Source organism: Dermochelys coriacea, chromosome 6 (genome assembly GCF_009764565.3).
Source record: "Dermochelys coriacea isolate rDerCor1 chromosome 6, rDerCor1.pri.v4, whole genome shotgun sequence".
In the NCBI taxonomy this organism is placed as follows: Eukaryota; Metazoa; Chordata; order Testudines; family Dermochelyidae; genus Dermochelys; species Dermochelys coriacea.
The window spans coordinates 12,196,892-12,204,279 of NC_050073.1; the positions used below are offsets into that span (position 1 = coordinate 12,196,892).

The following is a 7,388-nucleotide window of genomic DNA, read 5'->3' on the forward strand; positions in this document are numbered from 1 at the left end:
GCACAGACTAGACAGTTTCTTGCATCAGAGGCACTGAGCCAAGGTAGATCTAATGCTAAGACCCAGTAATCAGTGATTTCAGCTCTGTTGGTCTGCAACAAGACTCTCAGTTGAATCTAAATCACCTCCATAATTACACAGTGGAGAGAAGGGTCAAATGTGTCTGGGACCCTTAGGCACAGACCACACCACCAAGTTCAAGTTCCTGTCCCCACCCTCTCTCAATTCCACTGGGCTTGGCACCCATGTCCCCTGCTTAGCAAGTGCAGTTTAGTTGAGGGTAAGTCCCTCAATCAATGAATGTCAAGCACAGGTCTGTTACCCTTGATTCCCACAACAGGGATTCAAAACCCTTTATTACTCCTGTCATAAAAATAAAGGGAAGGGTAAACACTTTTAAAATCCCTCCTGGCCAGAGGAAAAACCCTTTCACTTGTAAAGGGTTAAGAAGCTAGGATAACCTCGCTGGCACCTGACCACAATGACCAATGAGGAGACAAGATACTTTCAAAGCTGGAGGGAGGGAGAAACAAAGGGTCTGGGTCTGTCTGTGATATGCTTTTGCCGGGGACAGAACAGGAATGGAGTCTTAGAATTTAGTAAATAATCTAGCTAGATATGAGTTAGATTATGATTTCTTTAAATGGCTGAGAAAATTAAGCTGTGCTGAATAGAATGGATATTCCTGTCTTTGTGTCTTTTTGTAGCTTAAGGTTTTGCCTAGAGGGATTCTCTATGTTTTGAATCTAATTATCCTGTAAGGTATTTACCATCCTGATTTTACAGAGGTGATTCTTTTTACCTTTTCTTATATTAAAATTCTTCTTGTAAGAAATTTAATGCTTTTTTCATTGTTCTTAAGATCCAAGGGTTTGGGTCTGTGGTCACCTATGCAAATTGGTGAGGATTTTTATCAAGCCTTCTCCAGGCAGAGGGGTGCAAGGTTTTGTTGAGGATTTTGGGGGGAAAGACGGTTCCAAACAATGCTTTGTCAAAAATAAACCCAGTGAGACGTTTGATGGTGGCAGTGGAAGTCCAAGGGAAAAAGGTAAAATAGTTTGTACCTTGGGGAAGTTTTAACCTAAGCTTTTAACCTAACCTAAAAGTAAGCTTAGGAGGTTTTCATGCAGATCCCCACATCTGTACCCTAGAGTTCAGATTGGGGAAGGAACCTTGACAACTCCTGTCCCAATAACAAAGTGACTTGTGATCCAACAACAGATAAAAGTCCTCATCTGGGCAAAGCATTCCCATCATGCTGTGTGCCTAGGCAGAGTGGGCATGTCTATGCAAACAAGGTTGGTTCATGAAGTCTTCTTCCCCAGCTCATCACTAGATGTCAGGGGAAAGCTCATGCAGACCCTGCTTATATATGGTTAAGTAGTTTCTATGATGAATTTAAGGATTTTAATATCCATATATTTGACTTCAGGGTCATAACAGTGAGCTTCCCCATTTTTAAAAAAATCCCCATCTCTGAATTTTAGTGACATTGTGGTAATTTTTGCTAGAATTTCTCCCAAAGGAAAGGCTTTCAGCAAGGGATGCTTTACCTGAAAAATTGAGTCCTCATTATACAGAGCGGAGATTCAGTTTCAGTATTAATAGATTTACATCAGCATAGACTCCCTATGGCTCTGGGGAATTAACCCTTCATACTCTGTCTCTCATTGACACCAATGGAGTGTATCAAACTCACTCTTTAGAAGGGGCTGAATTCCATTGTTAAATTATGGTCCTTGGATCAAGAAATAAATGTCAGACTCCACACGCCTTTTGATTCACAGCAGAGCTCCCACTGATGGCAATGGGAGGTTGGCACAGAGCTCAAGGGTAAAACGTGGCCTTTAAGTAGAAATACCATCAACAAATGAAAAGTTCTGTTTATTATTTGTTCAGTATCTTAATGCCACAATCAGTATCACTTAATGGGTAAATCTCCTCTCCTTTAGGACTAGTTATAATTTTTGCCCTTTATCTCCCCCCTTTGCTGTCTGTGTGTCTCTTCTGGTTTTCCTTCTATATTTCCTTCCCTGTTAACTCCCATCCTCCCACCCATATGGACCTGCTTCCCACCATCTTCCCCATTCCATCCCCTAAAACAGTCAGCAGTGAATTAGTTCATGTTGACTTTGTCGTGTCACCACTGGATTTAGAACTAATACCTCAGGGAGATTACGGAGATTCAGGATTTAGCATTAGAGATCATACCTCCCAGAGTCTTCAGACCATCTGCAGACTCAGCAAGGCAACACTCATGAGCAAAACTCATTTCACATATAGATAATTTTGTTCACAAATGTGGCCAAGAAAGTCACTATTACAAAGTAAATAAAGAAAAGCTTAGATTCTCTAGAATTTGTGTATGTTATTCAGCAACAAAAATACATCACGTAGGGCAAACATTTGACAACCGAACTTTAAAGAGAAATCAATTCCCACTTCAAATCTCTTGCACCATAAATATTCCATTAAGGGAGTTGTGACCAGGGTCCCAGGGGGGCCATGTTAAAGGAATACTCAATTAGGGAAAATGAATGGGGCAGACAATCCCCAAAGCTGGTGGTTATTCCAATACTTAGATCCACCAAGATCCACAAAACAGCTTCCACAATACCTTACTGGTTTACATAGAACCCAAAAAAAAAGTTCCTTTAAAAGCAACCCAGCCTTAGGGCTTCCTCCCACACAGCTAAGTCAAATATGAACGTTCTACCAATCCTCAAAGGATCAAACACATTACCTCTCAGGTTAATGAATATTTCAGATCTTACCCAAACACACGCTTACAACCAATTTTTATTAATTAAACTAAAATTTATTTAAAAAGAAAAGAGAGAGTATTGGTTAAAAGATCATTATACATACTGTGACAGGGTCAGGCCAGATGGCTACAAGAGAGTGGTCCTATTGGGATCCAGGAAGTGGGCAGGCCACTGCTAAAGGATCCCCCCCACCTAAGAGGGGGATCCGTAGGACCTGGACACCAAATAAATATGGGGGACAACTAATAAACAACAGGGACAGGAGTGTGGTCAAAGGGTCAAACGAAGGGAACCTGATGGGGTCACCGAGCAGAGAACCCCGGACAGTGCCCACTGCTCCTCAAAGGCATCAAGAGAGTCAGTGGACGCCACCCAGAGGAACTCTGCCCGGATACGTGAATGGACGGAGGATCGGAAATAGGCCCCACAGTCATAGGAGATTCCATCGGCCAACCTCCTCACTCTGGTTTTATAGAGGGCCATTTTTGCCAGGGCCTGGAGGAGGTTGACCAGGAGATCCTGTGACTTTGTGGGGCCATGGATAGGGAGTGCATAAATAAGGTGAGGGGAAAAGTGCATCCAAAAACATAACAAAATATTGGTGAGGAGCCGGAAAAGGGGCTGCAGCCTGGCACACACCAAATATGCGTGTGCCAGGGTTTCCCTCATGCCGCAAAAGAGGCAGGTGTCTGGGATAGGGGTGAACCACACCAAGTACATGCCCATGCTCATGGCTCCATGAAGGAGCCGCCAACTGATATCCCTGGCAGGCCTCAGGACCAAGGTGGAGTATAGGCTGGCCCACCGGGGCTCCTCACCCTTCAGAGGTGGCAGGAGGTCCCACCATTTTGTATCGGGGCGGGACGCGAGGGTGAGGATGTAAAAGGTATGGAGCACAAAAGTGTGTATAGATGTTTCCTTGGCATGGTCTGGAAACAGATCGGCTGCAGCTCGTGCAGCCAGCTCACGGTGAAGGGGTCGGGAGGGGGGTCGGTTGGGTCCACGGGGCAGGGGCCTGAAGAAAAGGTCTGGTGGGCCTGGAGTGGAGGGGGGCGGGGCATGCCTTTATGCAGGTAAACCTGAGCAGTGGGCGGCAAAGCGGCTCTCACCTCCTGAAGTACGCGCCGGGGAGTACGAAGTCTGGAGAACCCCATGCGCTGAGCGAGCATCAGGGGATCCCGCCAGTCTCCCCGGTCGTAGTCCAGGAGGTCTCTGACTCTTGTGACTTCTGCCAGGACCAACCTCTGGTGCACCAAGGGGGACTCCGCCACCTGCACGCGAAGCTGGGGGTTGTGTAGCAGGGGCTCCGCGAGGAGATCTGCCCCTTCGTTGGCCGCCACGGACCTGGTCATTGAAAGCAGTTTCCAGGTCTGGAGGAGGTCTTGGTAGAAGACTGGCAGCCCAGAGAGGTCTCGTGGAAGACCTCTTGGATGGAGATAAAGGAGCTGCCGGTCGTATCGGAGCCCTCGGAAGCAGTGCAGGAAGGCGTGCGCCAGTGTGCTCCACGCCAGACTACCTGCACCATAAAGGAGCCTCTACAGGGCCTGGAAGCGGAAGACATGGACCTGAGTGTGCAGACACTTCAGGCTTTGCCCTCCCTCCTCCAGGGGTAGATGGAGAACCCCTGCAGGGACCCAGTGCAGTCCTGACCAAAAGAACTCCAGAATCGACGTCCGGATGTTGGCCAGGAAACCCAGGGCCAAGACCAAGGTGTTCAGCCGGTACCAGAGCATGGACAGGACTAGTTGATTAAGCACCTGTGCTCTCCCTCGAAGGGAGAGGCACCGGAGTAGTCCTATCCATTTCTGGAACTGCTCTATCATCTCGCCCTCTAAATTGTGCCAGTTCTCCGGTGGAGAGGGATGCGTGGCAGAAAGGTAAATGCTGAGATAGAGCAGCGGACCCGCGCTTCACCGGATGGCCTGAAGCACGTGTGGGAGGGAGCTCGCCTGCCAGCCATCCCTGACCACCAGTCCAGAGCTCTTGACCCAGTTGACCCACGCGGAGGAGGCTGCCAAATAGATGGCCTGGCAAGCCTCCACCATGTCACCCGGGTCCTGGACCACGAGGAGCACATTGGTGGCATATGCCAACAGAACCAGCCTCAGCTCCAGCTCCCGCAGCACTAACCCTGTCAGCCTCCTGTGGAAGAGACAGAGGAAGGGCTTGATCGCCAGAGCGTATAGCTGGCCCGAGAGGGGGCACCCATGCCATACTCCTCGCCCGAAGCTGACCGATTCGGTCAGGGTCCAGTTGAGCCTGACCAGACACTCTGCAGACGCGTACAGCACCCAGAGAAAACCCACAAACTAGAGTCCAAAGCCAAATGCTTGCAAAGTGCTCAGGAGATACCCGTGATCCACCCTGTCGAATGCCTTCTCCTGATCCAAGGACAGGAGGACGAATGACAGACCATCTCTACACCCTAGTTCCAAAAGGTCCCGGATCAGATATAGGTTGTCAAAGATGCTGCGGCCTAGGATGGTGTAGGTCTGTTCTGGGTGGACCACATCCACCAGCACGGACCCTAGCCGCAGCGAGATTACTTTTGCCACGACTTTGTAGTCCGTGCTGAGGAGTGAGACGGGACGCCAATTTCATAAATCTTCTTCAGCAATAAGGTGAGCACAGATCGCCTGCATGAAAGAGGGAGGACACCGCTCTGCAAAGACTCGGCCCAGATGGTGACTAGGATGTCCCAGAACACGCGGTAAAACTCCACGGTCAGCCCCTCCATGCCTGGAGATTTATTGGTGGGCATGCGACGGAGGGCTTCCAAGAACTCGGCCAGAGTGAGAGGCAACTCTAGCCAGTCTCGGTCGCCTGCGTTGACCATAGGGAGCTCCTCCCAGAGCACTCTGCAAGCGTTAGGATCGGTCGAATCCGGGGAGTACAAGAGAGTGGTCGAAGGTAGATACATTAGTTCCAGGTTAAGCAGGTCCCTTTTCCCTAGGTAAGATAACAGGGACTATTCCAGAACACTCAGGAACTTTCTAGAACTAATTAAGGCAGGCAGGTTAATTAGGACACCTGTAGCCAATTGGTAAACTGCTAGAATTAATTAAGGCTAATCAGGACACCTGGTTTAAAAAGGCTGTCACTCCAGTTAGTGAGGTATGCGCGTAAGGAGCTGGGAGTGAGAGGACGTGCTGCTGGAGGACTGAGGAGTACAAGCATTAACAGACATCATGAGGAAGGTCCTGTGGTGAGGACAAAGAAAGTGTTGGGAGGAGGCCATGGGGAAATAGCCCAGGGAATTGTAGCTGTCGCGCAGCTGTGCCAGAAGGCACTCTATACAGCTGCAGTCCACAGGGCCCTGGGCAGGAACCTGAGGTAGAGGGCGGGCCCGGGTTCCCCCACAAACCTCCCAACTCCTGACCCAACACAGGAGCTTCCACCAGAGGGGAAGTTCTCTGAGCTGTTCCCCAACCCAATGGTGGATCAGCAGAAACTGTGGGGATTGTTCTTATTCTTTTTTCCCCCATGCTGGCCAGTGATGAGGTTATCTGAGTGAATGGCAGATTTGAGCCATGAAAGTGGCCAAACTGAGGGCTACTGTGAATCTCTGAGGCAAGCAAAATCTGCCAATAAACGCAGGATCCACCAAGATAGAGGAGGAACTTTATCACAATACAGACATGAGTACAGTTCTGAGATCAGTTTAATAGTAGAGATGGTGAACTTTGGAGTTGCATATAGTTCTTTCAGAATTAGTCCATAGGTTATAGTCCAGTGTTCATATCCAGGGTGATACTGATGGGATTGGAGATTTCAGTCTTATGAGTCAAGTTTTCCCTGAATAAAGCTCAAGCAGATCTGAGATAATCAGGACCCAAGAATCCTTTATACAGTTTTAGACCTTCACTTCACAGCATGGAGTCCTCAGGTGAATAATAGGCTTTTGAAGTAATCTTCTCTTTCCTAAATATCACCAGTAATTAACTGCATGGATTCATCATCATCACTCCCATAACCACATTGGTCATTGGGGCACCATCACAGATGAGCAATCAACCAATTGTCTCCACTCCTGACAATTGTGTCAGTGCTTGAGTCTCTGTGAAGTCCATTCCTGTCTATTCTTTATGTTGTCAGTTCATCTCTTTCTATCTACTTCTTTTCTTCACCTGTAATGTCCCTTGGAGGATGACCTTGGATAGACCAAATGGTTTTGTTACATTGCCATACCATTTCAGCTTGCGCTTCTTCACAGTTGTCAGGAGATCTTCAAATGACCCAGCACATTGAGTGATGATGTTGCGGACCTGTTCATTAGTGACATGGGCAAAGTAGGAAATGCCCAGGATTTTACAGAAGTATCTCATCTCTACTGCCTGTATTTTCCATTAAAGTTCTGCCATAAAGGTCCACATCTCGCACACATTCAGAAAAATGGAGATGGCCAGTGCATGCAGCAGTTTCAGTTTGGATTCCAGGGAGATGTTCTTGTTCTTCCAAGTTGGCTTTAGCTTTGCCACTGCTGCTGTTGTTTGAGCAGTTCTTGCCAGAATTTCTGCCTTTGATCCTTAATCAGTGATGATTGCCCCCAAACACTTGAGCCACTTCACTGTCTCCAGCTCTTGTCCACGGACAGTGATATATGAGCTGATCCCATCACATTTG

The 7,388-nt window shown here is 48.0% G+C and overlaps 1 protein-coding gene across 1 annotated transcript in view; it reads left to right on the top strand.

The window, feature by feature from the left end:
* The window catches only part of LOC119857534 (NACHT, LRR and PYD domains-containing protein 3-like), a 133,827-nt gene that overhangs the window by 43,392 nt on the left and 83,047 nt on the right, over positions 1 to 7,388 (top strand). The gene's annotated exons all lie outside the window — the stretch shown is intronic.